Raw genomic sequence first — 18148 nt, 5'->3', positions numbered from 1 at the left:
TTGGAAACCCTAAACTGATAAGTTTCCCTTATATACCCCTTTCTAAATCGGAAACTAACTTCTATCGTTAATAACTTTCACGTCCAACGTCCGATTACAACGCGTCACATACTCACGAACTTTTATCGACGAGCTCTACAACTTTCGTGAAGAAAGTTTTCGCAACCGAGCGATGTAATAAAAGTCGATAAATTCGTTCGGAAACGTAACGTTTCTCGAATTAAACGTTCCGAGAACGTTTCCGTTTTTCGTTTCGTAACACCGCAAACAATCACATTCGTTTTTAATTGAATTTCACAACTTTATAGAATTCAAATCAAATCAAATATCGTTTTGAAAATTAGGGTTATTACAGTATATGTTTGTCCCTCTTGTTCTAGTATTCAAATTCAAATTCCAACTAAGCATAGCTCAACAAATTGATTGAATAAGTGAGAATTTGATAACCAAAATGTCATTTAAAGTTCTAAACCCAGCAAACCCTGTGTGTTCAAAACCATACGGTATGAAGCCTTTATCTTAGTTTGTTGCATTACGTATTGATATCTTCTACTTCACCATTATTGATGATAACGTGAAATAAGCACGTTGTATGAGACTGTCGATCGAGCTGTGCAATGGACAATATTCTAAATATCTCGATATATCCTCGATATATCCCCGATATTAAGAAAACGATACGATAAGTTGTTTATCGGTCTATTATATCAGTCAACCCGAAAATCAAGTCAAATGACGATATATCAGGTCAAACCGAATTTGACCTGATATATCGGTGCTTTTTTTTTTAAGAAAATGAAAAGTTTCGTCGATAGCATTCGATGACAAGAGAGTTTATGATAAATGATCACCTCTATTTTTATTAATTAATACTATTTATGTATTTTAATAGTCAAAACAATTAAATATTTTTTATGAAGTTTATTTAGTACATTTACTTCTATAAGTTTTAATTTCTTAAGTTTATTTGGTATATTTTGATGAATATGTTTATAAAATATTAAATTTAATTGAAAATTAGTAAAAACAATAAATCTGATATAATCCGATATATCTCGATATATCCCCGTTATATCCTTATTTTACAAAACCGATACGATGCTGATAACCGTTATTTAAACCATTGGCAGTGGAGTAGAGGGGAGGGAGATGGAGAAAAAGTATAATGGGCAAAATTGAAATTCTGGTCTGCAAAAATATTAAAGGAGGTTTTGTAATACCCCCATTTTCTCCCCCTTTCTCTCCGCATGCACGCCCTTTAGAGTCAAAAATTTCCTTCTGACCCGACCCGATTTTTTCGGCCGACTCCGGCGGTTTCAGGCGACCGGGCCAACCCAGATAGCTTCATCTCCTCATTGTGCGCTTCCCTGTGGTGGTGGATCGTGGAGTAGCACGCCGGTTTCCACGCATCGAAACCCGGTTGTGTTCTTTAATTTTCCGGCGAGCTCCGGTAAGTTTAGGCTTCACCACCGGTCTCAAACTCATTGTCTCAACATCGTCAACAACCCCTGCAAAGGTTTTAAGCTAAATCAAAAGGTAAGAACTCGAACCAAGAAATTTCAATTCTAAGGTTCTTGATTTGAGATTTTTTGGAAATTCTGAAATTGGAGGTTTTAAGTTTTGACTTAGAATTTGTTGTGAACTAGAAAGTTATTAGGAATGTCATTTAGATTGTGGTGCTGAAATTTGGTGGTCATTGGTGGTGGTCGGGAAACAATGTCGCCGCATGAACAGTGCTGTGAACAATATTCATGAACAGTTCTGTGAACAGTGTTCATAAACAGTAATTGTGGACAATGTTTAGTAAATAATAAAACATCAATAAAACATGAACAGCGTTTAGTTGTACTGAAATCGTCACCTGATATTTTACGTATCGTTTTCTAAGCATTTTATCATGCTATTAAGTGACCGACGAAACGAGTGAGGGAATTACTTTCAGTGTCGTGGATCATCATGATCGAAGTAGTATTATAATTATTGAATTTAGTTTGAGTGTCACCATAGTCGTTGCATCACTAGTTTATAAAAATTATTTTAAAAATATGTTTCGGTTTAAATTACATGAACTTAATCGTCTACGGTTCATGGGTAAGTGAAACACTATTTTAATAAATGATTTTGAAAAGTTTTTTTGTGATTATAGACTATGGTGAATGTGAGTAAATCTCACTATGACGAGCCTACCCTTGGTGGTGACTCATATTTACGTTTTCTGAAAAAGATCGAACTATGACATGTATATAATATAATGGGTTGTGTATGTGTATAAAATGGTAAATACGATACATATATATGGGTTGCTATATTATATATTGTGACGTTCTTATTTCCAAATGAATTATACTGTGACAATTATATTTATTTTATTTGAGCAAGAATCGCTTTGTTGTAGTACAATAACATGGGTGGATTGTCATTGTACGTGGTTTTAACATTGAGTCTTGTTAAAACGTTTTCTGTCTTCGAACGTGTTGGCAGTATCAGAACCAAGCCTTGGTCGGGTGACAGTTACGATTCAGTTAGAGCTTTAGTCTGTCTGCCGGTGTACTGCATGAGGGGTAACATATGGGTTACCTGCTTATGAGTACCCATATTTTTGTGATATTGGGTAACTATTGGGTTGCCCAATATCTGACGGTGTACTGCATGAGGGGTAACAAATGAGTACCTGGGTCTCATGAGTACCCGTATTATAAATGTAATTTGGGTAAACAGATGGGTTGCCCAATGTCTCATGAGCACTCATATTTTCAAATATTATTGGACATCCAGATGGGCCGTCATGTGACTCATGAATGCAATTATAGTTAAATGTTTTCAGTATTTTCTCTTGTATACTAATTGTGTTATACTGTTGGTTTACTCATACGAGCTGCAAAGCTTACCGGGTTTGTGTTTACAATCCCGATGCACATATTCGATGGTGTAGGGGATAGTTCTGCATGTGTGGATTAGCAGAATTATAGGGTTTTCTTTGAAGATTGTCAAAGATTTCTTTCTGCTGTTCGTGGTTAGGATTTAGTGAATTTTACATTTCCATTGGTTGTGTATCATTCAAGTCAATTGAGTCATGTTGTGGACTCAGTTTTGATACACTGTTATGCTAAGATGATTTCAATATATTTGAGATTGTTTTAGAGTTTTCATGGCTTCGAATTCGAATTTTTATAATTCGAATTTTGGGGCTGTGACAAGTTTAAATAGTAAACAAGGAGGTGCAAATAGAACTCTTCCAAATTAAATAACCAGCCGGAAAAAAAAAGATGATGAAGAACTTATTAAGATTAAATCATCTTTGGGAATCTCTATAATTAATTACTAACTCCCTATCCTCATGACTCATCTTCAAATCCTTAACTCCATATGTGTGTGCGATAACAGTTGGGATTTCTATTCTTCCTTTTGGCCTTCACTTCAACTTTTTTTTTTTGTCACGACCCTAAATTTTCGAGCATGAAACTCAAATTTCGAAGTCATGAAAAACACTAAAACAATCTCAATGAAATCGAAACCATTTTAAATGCCACAACGGTTCATCTCTGAGTTCAAAATACAACTTAGTCAAACCGATTATTACAAACCAAATTTATAATTCAACATTATAACAAATGGAAATGTATAATCCTCACAAGAAATCCACACAAAATCCTCACCACATGATGTAAATAAATAATCCAAGTCTTCTGAGCGGTCCGTCGATTCCCGCTAATCCACACCTACGAAGTTATTCCCTACACCATCGAATTGGTGCACCGGGATTGTAAACACAAACCTGGTAAGCTTTGCAGCTCGTATGAGTAAAATAAAAATATAACTTGCATATCAATATATACGAAAATCACTAAACATCAATTACAAATGCACTCATGAGTCAATGGACGGCCCATCTGGTTGTCCAAAAATATAAAAATAAAAGTGCTCATGAGAAATTGGGCAACCCCTCTTAGGGGTGTTAATCGGTGTGAAAATGGTTCGGTTTATAGGTGATACCGAACACCAAACCGTTCTATTTATTCGGTTTGGTTCGGTTTGGTTTTTCACTTTTTTTTTCAAAAACCAATTGTGTTCGGTTTGGTTCGGTTTGGTTTTTCTCTGGTTTATATCGGTTTTTCTTTCGGTTATTTTGTAAAGAAAATCGGAGTTTCTTTCCTTGTCTATCTACTTGATTCTTAACGAAATAAAAAGAACATGCGGACAGATTTGCAAAATTCTATTTACAAGATATAGTTGCTTCACAAATGCATACAATTGCAAAAAGCCACTAAACAACTTATACCACATTAGTAGGCATGTTGTGGTTCCAATGTCTAAAATTCAAAATATTAAATTTTGACCGTCAGATATGATCAGCATATTTAAATACGGATATGGTAAAAAATTCATCTAATTTTGATAAAATTTGGGTCTCGATCGATGTGGTCAACATTAACTTAATTTCATCTAATTAAGTGTGAATTCGTTCTTACCCCCTCATCCTGACTAGTTTTAGTGGATTCTTTCACGCATACACTCTCATATATATGTGATGTAGCAACTCGTGTAAAATTTTCAAAAATTTTACCTTCCAGGGATAGGGCTACCCATAGACCCATAGGGGATAATAAGCGTAAAAAGGGTTGACCGCCTCGATCGGAACACAAACGTTATCGAAAATATGTGATTTTTTTACCATAACCATATTTCACAATATGTAACGCATCATGCGGACATATTTGCAAAATTCTATTTATAATATATAGTTGCTTCACAAATGCATACATTTGCAAAAAGCCACTAAACAAGTTATACCACATTAGTAGGCATGTTGTGGTTCCAATGTTTAAAATTCAAAATATTAAATTTTGACCGTCAGATGTGATCAGCATATTTAAATAAGGATATGATAAAAAATTCATCTAATGTTGATAATATTTGGATCTCGATCGATGTGGTCAACATTAACTTAATTTCATCTAATTAAGTGAATTTGTTCTTACCCCCTCCTTCTTGACTAGTTTTGGTGAATTTTTTCATGCACACACTCTCACATATATGTGATGTAGCAGCTCGTGTAAAATTTTCAAAAATTTTACGTTCCAGGGATAAGGCTACCCATAGGGGATAATAAGCGTAAAAAGGGTTGACCGCCTCGATCGGGACACAAACGTTATCGAAAAGATGTGATTTTTTTACCATAACCATATTTCACAATACGTAACGCATCATGCGGACATATTTGCAAAATTCTATTTATAATATATAGTTGCTTCACAAATGCATATATTTGTAAAAAGACCACTAAACAAGTTATACCACATTAGTAGACATGTTGTGGTTCCAATGTCTAAAATTCAAATTATTAAATTTTGACCGTCAGATGTGATCAGCATATTTAAATAAGGATATGGTAAAAAATTCATCTAATGTTGATAATATTTGGGTCTCGATCGATGTGGTCAACATTAACTTAATTTCATCTAATTAAGTGAATTTGTTCTTACCCCCTCCTTTTTGACTAGTTTTGGTGGATTTTTTCATGCACACACTCTCACATATATGTGATGTAGCAGCTAGTGTAAAATTTTCAAAAATTTTACGTTCCAGGGATAAGGCTACCCATAGGTGATAATAAGCATAAAAAGGGTTGACCGCCTCGATCGGGACACAAACGTTATCGAAAATATGTGATTTTTTTTACAATAACCATATTTCACAATACGTAACGCATCATGCGGACAGATTTGCAAAATTCTATTTATAAGATATAGTTGCTTCACAACTGCATACATTTGCAAAAAGACCACTAAACAAGTTATACCACATTAGTAGACATGTTGTGGTTCAAATATCTAAAATTCAAATTATTAAATTTCGACCGTCGGATGTGATCAGCATATATAAATACAGATATGGTAAAAAATTCACCGAATTTTGATAAAGTTTGGGTCTCGATCGATAACATATTTAATTATGTATATTAAATATATCTATAAATAATATAATTTCTTTATAATATATATATATTCGGTTTTTCGGTTCGGTTTCGGTTTCCAAACATCCCAAACCAAAACCACACCAAATCTTTCGGTTTGGTGCGGTTTTTTTGCGGTTTGGTGTGGTTTTTTTTTCTTCGGTTTTTTTCGGTTATGGTTCGGTTATGTTTCGATTTTTTTTCGGTTTTCGGTTTTCAATTAACACCCCTAACCCCTCTGTTTGCCCAAATGCATTTATAACACGGGTACGCATGAGCGCTGGTACATATCTGTTACCCCTCATGTAGTACACCGCCGACATTGGGCAACCTCCTGCTACCCAACATTCAAAAATATAAGTACTCATGAGCCGATAACCCATATGTTACCTCACATGCAGTACTCCGACAGACATACTAGAGCTCTAACTGTATCATAACTTTCGCCCGGCCAAAGGCTAGGTTCCGACATGCCAAACACGTCCGAAGACTAGTCCGAAGACATAAACTCGTCTGAAGACATCAATCACGTCCGAAGACAAAAACTCGTCCGAAGACATAAATCACGTTCGAAGAAAAAACTCGTCCGAAGACATCAATCACGTCCGAACACAAAACTCGTTTTAACAATCTCCATGTTAAAACCATGTACAATAATCATCATGTCATATTGTACAAATCAAATAACATGCTCGATATATAAATCTCGTCATCAAAATGACATATTCACAACGAATCATAATAGTATATAATATAGCAAACTATATATATATGTACCTATTTACCATTTATACAAATATATATATTCCACTATATCATATACATGTCATATTTCATTCTTTAAAATTCTGCATAATCTTGAATCTCCACAAGGGTAAATTCGTAAATAAGTGAGATTTTACTCACATTCTTTCCTGCGTGCAACTTCCACGACACTGAAAGTAATTTCCTCACTCGTTTCATCAGTCACCTAATAGCATGATAAATGCTTAGAAAATAATACGTAAAATATCAGGTGATAATTTCAGTATAGCTAAATGTTGTTCATAAATCATTGTTCACAGAACACTGTTCATGTTTTACTAATCACTGTTCTAATGTACTGTTTGTACTAAAACACTGTTCATAGTTACCGTTTTTACCAAACCACTGTTCAAGGTACTGTTTTTACCATGACACTGTTCACAGTTATTGTTTTACCGAAACATTGTTCACAGTATTGCTTACTAAATCACTGTTCACATTTACTGTTACATAAACCCTGTTTATAAAACACTATTCACAGTACTATTCATGGGGCGTCACTGTTCATCGGCCGCCACCGATGATCACCAAATTTCACCACCACAATCTAAATGACATTCCTAACAACTTCCTTGTTCACTACAAAATCTAATTATGAGCCTAAACACTTCAATTTAACAAGAACCGAAAAGCAACAATTTAAAAACCTAGAATTTCTTTTCTTCGATTCTCCTAGCACACAACGATTGAGGTTAAATCTTTTGGAGGGTTTGTAGTATGGAAGGAGACCTTCAAAATGAAATAAGAATCGTACCGATTGGTTGCCGGAGGAGGGAGATCCGATGAGTTGAAGTTCGGCGAAATATGCTTTTTCGGGAGAACTTCCGGGCTTCACCGCTCCTAAACGGCGGCGAGATGGCGGGTGGCGCTACCAATAGACAGGGGATGCAGCAACCTTTCAAACGTGACCGGTGCGCCGTTCTATGGTGGCCGGACGGCGGAGATTCGGCAGCCCAAAGTCGGCTGCTCGGGAGAGAAATTTCTGGATTTTTTTCGGGGGTGAACAGTACCAATCCGAATTTCTGATTTTTCCTCCCCTTTTTCTCTTTAATTCCCCTATTTATACTCTTTTCCAAAATTGTCCAAATATCTTTTGATTCGTAACTTCTTCATACGAACTCCGAATTATGCGTGACACGTGTTCACTAATTCATATCGACGAGCTCTACGACTTTCATGTAAGAAGTTTCCTAAGAAACCCAATGAGTCAAAAGTCAACTCTTAGACTCGTCAAATTGAACGTTTCCGAACAATTAATATTTCGAACCCTTTCGTTTTCATTCTCGGCTAATTAAATTGGACAATGACCAACTTAATAATATTTGTGAACTCATTGGAAATTAGATATGAATTTTTTTCGGGTTATTACATTTTTTTTTGAACTTTTGTTAATTTTAAGTGATTGTCTATATAAAATTTCATTTTTTTCACTTAAAATAATTTTGTAGTCTTTGTACGTAGAATATAAATGACGCCTGATGAATCTGAAATGGAGGTTTTGTAATATGTTGTGCTTCTTAATTTCTTATAAATAATATAGGTATCATTCTTCTCAATACGAGTAATTATTCTATGTACCCGTCACATCACGTGACACTGCCATGTGGTGTATCCAGCCAATCATATAACGTCATGGTATAATTAACATGCACGCCGTGACTATGACAAAAGTTTATTTACATATAAGAACCAATTAGAAATGATTACAATAAAATAAAACAATAACATTAAGAAATACGTCACGCGGAATATGTGGCGGGTATATATAATAATTTCTCAATACAATCAACTTAATCTACGCCAAAATTATTAAAACCTGCCTATGTTAACAACTAGATATTCTCCCTCTCATGCATTATGCTTTTAAAAATGCACGACCTGCCGACCAGAAAAAAACAAAAACAAACAATGAAAATCTCATTGCATTCAAAATGAAACATGGTAAGGAGCCATGCGAGGCAACTGATCGATCGATTGGAAGTTCGGACTTTGGAACCACGTATAAACAAATTTAATTTATAGCATGCTTCGATCGATATATACACGTACGTATGCAAATAAGTATACTGATTAGTGATTACATAATATAGTTATATCCTGGTTCTGCAGTACGTAATTATTATTTTCGCAGAAATAATTAGCGATATGTGCATGAATGGGTCTGCAGATCAGATCTACCTCAACGTATAGAGATCGTGAAGCATTATACTATATTACTCAAGCTCACACCCCATTCCAGTTACTGACATGTAGGCATTATTGCATGGTCAAAACCCTAAACGGCTAAACCCTAACTTCACCCATAAAGTCAACCTCGATGGTCGACGTCGACGAGTATTAGGAATCTTGAACATGAACGTACCCAGCTAGTGGAAGCCAACCAAACAAGTAGATAAATGTACGAAAAAGACCAATCCACCTAATTAACAAAGAATTCTGGATTCATGATATATCGATAATCAAAGTCGTCTACGATCGATTCATTTGAAGCTGCATGCTGCTTCTTTTTAATTTCACAAGCGATATACGTACACACGTAAATATAAGAAGTATATCGTGTGCTATATATTTTGCCTCTTGCCTGTTGGTCAACTTGAGGATTATTTAGGGTACCGGTCTTATTTAGGGTGCTTCAGTTTTATACATAGAAGTGGAGCAACACCTAATGGATCGGATTTGTCTCGAGGTATTTCACGTGCTAACATAGAGCTAGGCTTCTATTCCAGCGAGATCTTCTATCTGATCAGTTTTGTGGCATATCTAAATCGAGTTCAGGGCCGTCGTTCCAAGTCATACACCTTGTATAAATGATAAGCTTCTTTCATTCTATTGGAGTTGACTTACCTACTAGAGGGCTTCTAGATCTCCTTAACACGGGCATCCCAAAGTACATTTTTAAAACAAAATGATTAATTACTCTCTACACATTTCCCTACGTATGTATATCTAAAGAAGGTCACTTTTGTGACCCAAATGTAGTACTTTTGCTCCTCCGGCTCGAAATGAAATTCGAAATAGTTAAAACTACGCCTAAATGATCAGGAAGTACGTGAAGAGTTTCTCGCCATTTTCTTTTTTATGCCTGCAGCGGGAAAAGCTTGGCGGACAATAAATTGATCAGCTAGCTAACTAGCTAGCGTCCAACTGTATTTGATTTTGTGTTTGGCAAATAACGCAAATTAGACTTGAAAGTGAGTGTGGTACCAGGCTGCAACACACACACACACACATACTTTGACAACTAATTTAGTAACGATTTGAGTTGTAGTGAGTGTGCGGACAGGGTTTGATTGCTTACCTCTAAAATTTACTTTTCTAAGTTTTTATAGACAAGGTGATGGAGGTTGAGAACATCATCCATATTAATTAATATACCGAGTGATCACAGTGGGAAGAGCTTGATGCTAAACCATGCAGCCACTTTGTAATGACGCATATAATCGTTGGATATGTATGGTTAAGTACCTGCCAATTAGGTTGGATGGGATTTTCGTAAAGCAACACATATAACAGCAGAGACTAGCAGATATATAGTAGTACGCTAGATGGTTATTCACTTTCTCATCCTCACATGGAATTAATTTCTCTATATAGCAAGACACAACTGATGAATTGGTTCTGTAACTTAAGCAAACAAATAATCACTCGATAATCAATTCATTAATACTTAAGGATCTTTAATCATGCAATCACAAACACACAAACAATATAATTAAAACATATAAACATCAACTCAACTGTATACCTTCTTTGCTAGCCAAATCTGTCTTGTTCATCAAGCTCTTTTGATCCAAACATGTTCTAGAGATATCAGTAGTACAAGCAAGAGATCTTCTGTGTTTCAATACCACCACATAATGAGACTGTTTGATGCTAAAACGATATTGAACACATGGACTCAAGTATTGTATATATAATAGCCAATGTGGTTCAATCCGGATACAATCTCATAAGTGTATCCTAATCAAACTCTTAGTTCTAAGGCTTAGTTCTATCACAATACTAATTCATATTAAACAGGCTTTAGTTAATGAACCTCTATGTAATTCAATTGATATACTACTTGAATTACTTATCTGAAACATAATCAAATACAAACATCTCTTGTTAATTCGTTTACTTGTTTAACAAGTCTTAAGTTATGCAGAAGACTTTGTTGCAGTCCATATCAGCTTTAATAGCAACGCATATAAGTAAGAAATAATCCATCTATATATCGAATATAGAGTTACGTGGTGGCCAACTTCTCACTCCTTTTTGTTGTTACATAGCTTGAATCAGTCTATAATGCAGAGTTTATGAACAAATACGCAACACACATAAGTAGATATTGACATTACTTCTAGGGTTTTGGAAGAACCATTTATGTGTTAGACGTTGGGTTACTTCTCATTCCTTTCAGAGCACTAACTGAGAAATGCAGGCTGGCTTTGGCCAGTATATGTAGCTTACCATACTCTTGGTACAAACACAAGATACCACAAAATGGTAGCCGAGAGTTCAAGTGACGAATGTAATAACCCGAATTTTCGGGTTCAAATTGTATGAATACTTATAAATTATTAAACTTTGAAAATTAAATAAATCACATTTTACGCTTTAATCAACGATGTCAAACGCAATGAAACCATCTTCGGATATTTAAATTGGAAAAACGTTACATCTTTATGACTTGAGAGTTGACTTTTATTTCGTCGCTGGTCTCCGAAAACTTCCTTTACGGAAGTTGTAGAGCTCGTCGATACGTGTTCGTGGACATATCACACGTTTTAATCAGGCGTCGTATGTGGAAGTTATTATCGACGGAAGTTAGTTTCCGAAAATTGGAAAAACGTATAAAAGGGAAGTTTGGGAAACCCTAGTTTCCAAAATTGGAAACCGGGCCATTTTCTCTCTCTCTCTCTCTCTCTCACACCCGTGCAACCTCTCTTCTCTCTCTCCCCCGACCCTATCTCCTTCCCCTCTTCTCTCACCGGTGATCTCCCTCCACCGGCCACCGTGCATGACACCGCCGGTGTCATTGGAACCGCACGGCCACGACGCGTCGACCGGTGATGACGGCGACGCACCCCAGGCGGAAATCCAGTAGCGCCGACGAAGCACAGTGTCTGCTTTGTCGATCTCGACATCGCCGACGTCGCAGGAGCTCGGGGTCGCGACTGCGAGCCCTCCCTCTTCCTCCTCGACGTGATTCCACCTGCAATGAGGCACGAATCAAGCTGCAACCGTTTCGATCTTCTCTCCTTGATCCGAGATGTTGCGGCGGCGATTGCGGCAGTTTCCGGCCGGTTCTGGAGAAGCTGAAGGTATGGTTGTGATCTCCTCCTTCTGCTCTTCATTTTTCATGTTGGATGTGTGTTGTTTTGATGGGTTTGGCCGGAGGTAGTGGAGTGGCGTGTGTCGCTGTCTGTGGCGGCGCGTGAGGGCGTGTGAGTGGTGCAAGAGACGACATTAGGGCGTGGAAGGGTAGAGGAGATGAAAACATAGAGTTTTGGGCGGTGGTGGGCAAGCCACGCGCGGGTTTTGAAGTGGCGCGTGAGCACCACGCACGGCTACCGAAGGTGGCGCGTGAACAGTAATCCGAACAGTAATTTTTGTAAAAATAATTTATGTACAGTACATGTAAAAAGTAATTTATGTGTACTAAATGTAAAAAGTAATTTCTGTACAGTAAAAATATAAAAGTAATTTCTTTACAATAAATGTAAAATGTGGTTTCTGAGTAGTAATTATAAAAGTAAATTTCTGAATAGTAATTCAGTGATTAGTATTTACATGAACAGTGATTACGTGAACAATAATTACATAAAAACTGTAAATTGTTGAACAGTAAATAGTAGTACTGATTCGGCATCCGAGGTTTTACGTAACGTTTCTAATCACTCTATTATACAACTAGGTGATCGACAAAACAAGTGAAGGATTTGCTTTCGGTATTGTGGAAATTACGCTCAAGAAAATAAGGTGAGTAAATCTCACTATGACGAGTCTACTTTTGACAGTGATTCATAATTACGTTTTGTTTAAAAGACTGAACTATGACATGTATATGATATAGTGGGTTGTGTATGTGTATAAAGGGGAAATACGATACATATATATGGGTTGCTATATTATATACTGTCACATTCTTATTTCCAAATGAGTTTTATTATAGCACTAATATTTATTTTATTTGAGTATGAGTCGCTTGGTTGTTGTGCAATAACATGTGAGAATTGTATTGTACGTGGTTTTAACTTTGAGTCATGTTAAAACATTTTCTGTCTTTGGACGTGTTGGCAGTATCGGAACCAAGCCTTGGTCGGGTGACAGTTACGATTCAATTAGAGGTCTAGTCTGTCTGCCGGTATACTGCATGAATGGTAACATATGGGTTACCTGAGTCTCATGAGTACCCATATTTTTTGTGATATTGGGTAACAGATGGGTTGCCCAGTGTCTGACGGCGTACTGCATGAGGGGTAACAGATGAGTACCTGGGTCTCATGAGTACCCGTATTATAAATGTAATTTGGGTAAACATATGGGTTGCCCAATGTCTCATGAGCACTTATATTTTCAGATATTATTGGACATCTAGATGGGCCATCCTGTGACTCATGAGTGCAATTATAATTAAATGGTTTTAGTATTTTCTCTTGTATATTATGCATGTTATACTGTTGATTTACTCATACGAGCTGCAAAACATACCGTGTTTGTGTTGTGTATCTTTTCATTTCACGTTTGAGTATCTTTCTGTAAGGCTTCTGATGCGAGTTTCTATTGTATTTGAGAGTTTTGCAAGTGTGGGAGTGTGTTTCTTTCAAACTGAGTATCTTTACATCGTTTGCGTATCTTTACTATTCCAATTGTGTATCTTTACATCGTTTCTGTATCTTTACTATTCCAATTGTGTATCTTTTCATTTCTCGTTTGAGTATCTTTCTGTAAGGCTTCTGATGCGAGTTTCTATTGTATTTAAGAGTTTTCCAAGTGTGGGAGTGTGTTTCTTTCAAACTGAGTATCTTTACATCGTTTGCGTATCTTTACTATTCCAATTGTGTATCTTTACATCGTTTGCGTATCTTTACTATTCCAATTGTGTATCTTTTCATTTCTCGTTTGAGTATCTTTCTGTAAGGCTTCTGATGCGAGTTTCTATTCTATTTGAGAGTTTTGCAAGTGTGGGAGTGTGTTTCTTTCAAACTGAGTATCTTTACATCGTTTGCGTATCTTTACTTTCGAGTTTAACACTTGAAATTTCGGAGTTGTGACAACGAAGACCTTCTTCTCAAATAGTTGAAGGCTTTTCACGAATCCAAAGCTGGTGTGAAAGGGATCCTTGATGCAGAAATAACCAAAATCTTTTTTTTTCCAGAAATTTTCGTTCATCCGCCTATAGATCATGGCGAAGTAACCGAAACCGAGTTCAGTATTCCAGTGGTGGACCTCGCTGATGCAGCGGTCGGCATGAGAAGGCATGGAGAGGTGATTGATGGAATCCGGCAAGTTGCGGAGACTGTGGGTTTGTTCCAGGTGGTGAACCATGAAATACCTAAGAGGGTACTAGACGAGATGCTACAGGCGATACGTGCATTTCATGAGCTTCCAAAGGAAGTGAAAGCTGAGTACTACAGTACCGACTCCAAGAGGAAGGTCAGGTTTGTTGGTAGCCATAAGTCAGCTAGATCGAGCTCTCTACATCATTGGAGGGGCTCTTTCGTTTGTGACATGACTTCTGAGCCTCTGGAGCCTCAGGAATTGCTTGAGGTTTGCGGGTTAATCTATTATATACGGGGAATTTAATTCATACTTAATGTTCAAGACCCATTTTAAATAAAACTCATTAAATATACATTTATAATAACACATAAAATTGATGACTGTGATATATCTTATGTCCTATTTTATGTAATATTTACAAACTGCCACCATTTAATTATAACATCAACATAATTAAAAAGCTTAATTAATGATCTGTATTCAATACCTTAATTATGTGTTTATTCTTTCTTGTAATGCTAATTATTTTGTTGTTTCAATCAATTTAATTATTATTGCAAGAATTATGGATTTTTTCTACAATTTTTAATTTTATGAAAAGTTAGGTGAAAGAGAATTCATTATTTATACATAAGGTATAATTAATCATAAATAAGATACATATATATACATCTTTTTGTATGACACATATATATTAGACACCTATATATTAGATTCTTATTTTTATTATACCTATTGGTTAGGTTTCCTATTGAATTATACCTATGATTGTGGAATATATATATATATATATATATATATATATATATATATAGTTAATAGGTAGATTAAAGTTGTAAATAGTTGAGAGTAAAAGGTTTTCTAGATCAGGTTTAAACCTGAAATAATAATATACCTAAAAGAAAAGAAAAATTACCAAAGAAAAATTTTTTGTACCTTGCAATTAGACATTTTTCTAAGTATGAAAATCAAGGTATCAATGTGAGTTTAGGACTGAAATGCAATCCAATTTGTTGTCAAAAAAAACTCTCCTTTCTTCCATCTTCTTCAATTCTTTCTTTTCTTTCATAATATTTCTTCAATCAACTCACAAAGATATATGCACGAAGTGCTATGAACACTTATCTTCTTCCCTTACTTTGAAACAATAATACAAATCTTTCTGAACATTCTAATCAAAGTATCCTTTTATCTTTTGAAAGAAAATATGAAACTTTGTTTGAAATGGAATACTTTGACGAAGAGAATATATATAATCAAGAGAGTAGAGTAAATATAAAATAAGGTAAGAAATTAAGAATGTAAAATTTATGATAAAGTTAAATTCAACTAGATTTTAGCTTATTGTTTGAATTCAAATTGATACAAAAATTGTGTCACATACCAAATATAGCATTTTACAATCTGAAGGGCAAATTAGTAACATGAAAAATAGAAAACACCATTAATTATAAACATACGCTCTATATGGTAGGTTTGCTTACATGGAATGGGTGTAAAATGAAGAAAAAATATGCATGGATTTATTTTAAAGGAGACTTAGCAATAATGGGTTTATATCTATTTTTCTCATTATATATCAATGTATGTTATATATCTTACATTCGACGTTGACAACGAATATTATTTTTCTAACCTCACTCACAAAACAATATCGACCGTTAGATATGAGATGTATAACATATATTAATGTATATTAGAATTTTCCAAAGTTTACAGTTATATATATACTAAACAGAATTTGTTGTCACATTAAGATTATTATATAAGCCCTCAGGATTTTAATTAGTCCCCTCTCTCAATATCTTCTTTGAGTTACAATACGGATATATTCATATATAAAACATGAAATCCTCTTTTCTACCCTATTAATCTACTTTGAGTACTTTGTATAATGAAGGATCCTTGTTTTCGTCCGATATATTTATTTTTAATTATTTTATATCCAATACATGAATAGATTACTGAAAATCACGTAAAAAAGCATCTAATAGATGTACATCATTAGGAAGATATTGATTTATGGAAGAAGTATTTGATTTTGGCAGGGACATAACTCTGGAGTACTTACAAATTAGGTGTCACTTTGTTTGTGTTGCTATCGGAGGGACTTGGGCTGCAACCTGACCACTTTAATAGGCTTAGACTGTGCAAAGGGACATTACATTGTCGGTCAATATTATCCATCATGCCCTGAGCCTGAACTGACTATCGGTGTTGACAAACATACAGATAGAACTTTTCTCACCACGCTACTTCAAGACATTGTCAATGCATTCCAGCCTTTCTATAGAAACCAGTGGATTGATATTCCTATTCCCGGAGCTGTCGTGGTGAATATTGGAGATTTATTGCAGGCGGTAGAGCTATTTTGTATATACTCATTGTTGTTTGATTCCCTTCTCAATTACGTAGAGGCGGTAGAGCTGTTTTGCGATCTCTAATAAGAATGGTTATACATACATGTATGTGCCGGTAATCTCAAACGATAAGTATAAGAGCGGAGTGCGTAGAGTACTTGCTAAGAAGGAAGGTCCAAGAGTTTCTGTGGGATGCTTTTTTCCAGCATGTTCCACCAGAAAATTCTGAAGTGAGAGTTTACGAACTGATCAAGGAGTTGACATCAGAAAAAAATTCCCCATTATACCGAGGAACAACTTTGGCTGATTACATACAGGGTCACTACATCAAAGGCATGATCAATGGGGTGTCTCGATTAGAATATTTGAAGCTGTGAGATCTACTTGAAACTGTGAAGTTTGGTCATCGAAATAATCAAGCGCGGCATGGTCTAGTGTTACTCTAATAAAGTAATGATTACTTTATGTAATAAGGGATTAAACATTACCACGTAATTCTCTCTAATTTCACTAAATGGAAATAATGTCAAACTACAGCTGAATACTGATTCGGCTTTTCTATATCGTTTGTGTTATCATGATCATTCCGTTGCTCCTTTTCTAAACTTGCTCCATTCTCGTCAAACCAGGAAGGCAAAGATTTCATCTCAGACTCGGAGCATATGTACAATGACCAATATGGATGTGTTTGGTGTAGCTGAGCTTATAAAAAAAACTGACTTATGGTGATTTTTGAAAATAAGTAGCTGATAAATAAAGTAGTTGAATGTTTGATAAACTGGCTTATATAAGTGGTTGATAGTGGCAAAAACAATGAAAAAACGTTTGGTAAATTCAAACGGACTTATGCTTTTAATTTGTTAAATGACCAATTTAGACATGTAAGATAATTTTAGGTCAATTTTAGATTAAGACTGGCTAAAAATATATGACATATTAATATTAGATAGTTTTAAATTATCTTAAACCAATATATTCTTATATTAATAACTTAGTTTTGATTAAGATCATGTCAATACATAAATACTCAATCACGCGCATCCATCAAACTTTGAGTAATCATGTTTCTTAATACTAGCTTTCATGCATGAACCTTGCGCCTGTGGAAGGGCCGCTCTCATGCGGGTACTTGTTTCATTTTCTCATTCGTCATTATGTGTGCATGTACCAGTCTTGTGCTTTTTGTTTGGTTGAATGACCAATTTAGACATTAATTTTTTTTTGTGTGCCTTGATTGAGCTACAACAAATTTTCATAAAATATTATCATACCATGAATATTGGATAATTAGCTTGTAAAAATATAGAATAACATAATTTACACGAAAAATAAAGAGTTACATCATGTATTTTTTTTAACAATAAGTAACATAATGTCTATCACGAGAGAATTTGAACATAAAAATTTCCAACCAACAACGGCTTTCTCATTCATTTGCAATATAACAAATCAATGCATATACATCTAAATCATGAATTGCATTAGTTTTAGGTTGTGAACAAATATATCTACACAATAGCTTGAGCTCTCATTATGAAGGTAT

The 18148-nt window shown here is 35.2% G+C and overlaps 1 pseudogene; it reads left to right on the top strand.

Moving 5' to 3' along the window:
- The first annotated feature begins 12011 nt into the window (after window positions 1-12011).
- Window positions 12012-16982, top strand: LOC126787325 (deacetoxyvindoline 4-hydroxylase-like; annotated as a pseudogene).
- Window positions 16983-18148: the final 1166 nt, after the last annotated feature.

Source organism: Argentina anserina, chromosome 3, assembly GCF_933775445.1.
Source record: "Argentina anserina chromosome 3, drPotAnse1.1, whole genome shotgun sequence".
In the NCBI taxonomy this organism is placed as follows: domain Eukaryota; kingdom Viridiplantae; phylum Streptophyta; class Magnoliopsida; order Rosales; family Rosaceae; genus Argentina; species Argentina anserina.
This window is presented reverse-complemented; position numbering and strand designations above follow the sequence as displayed.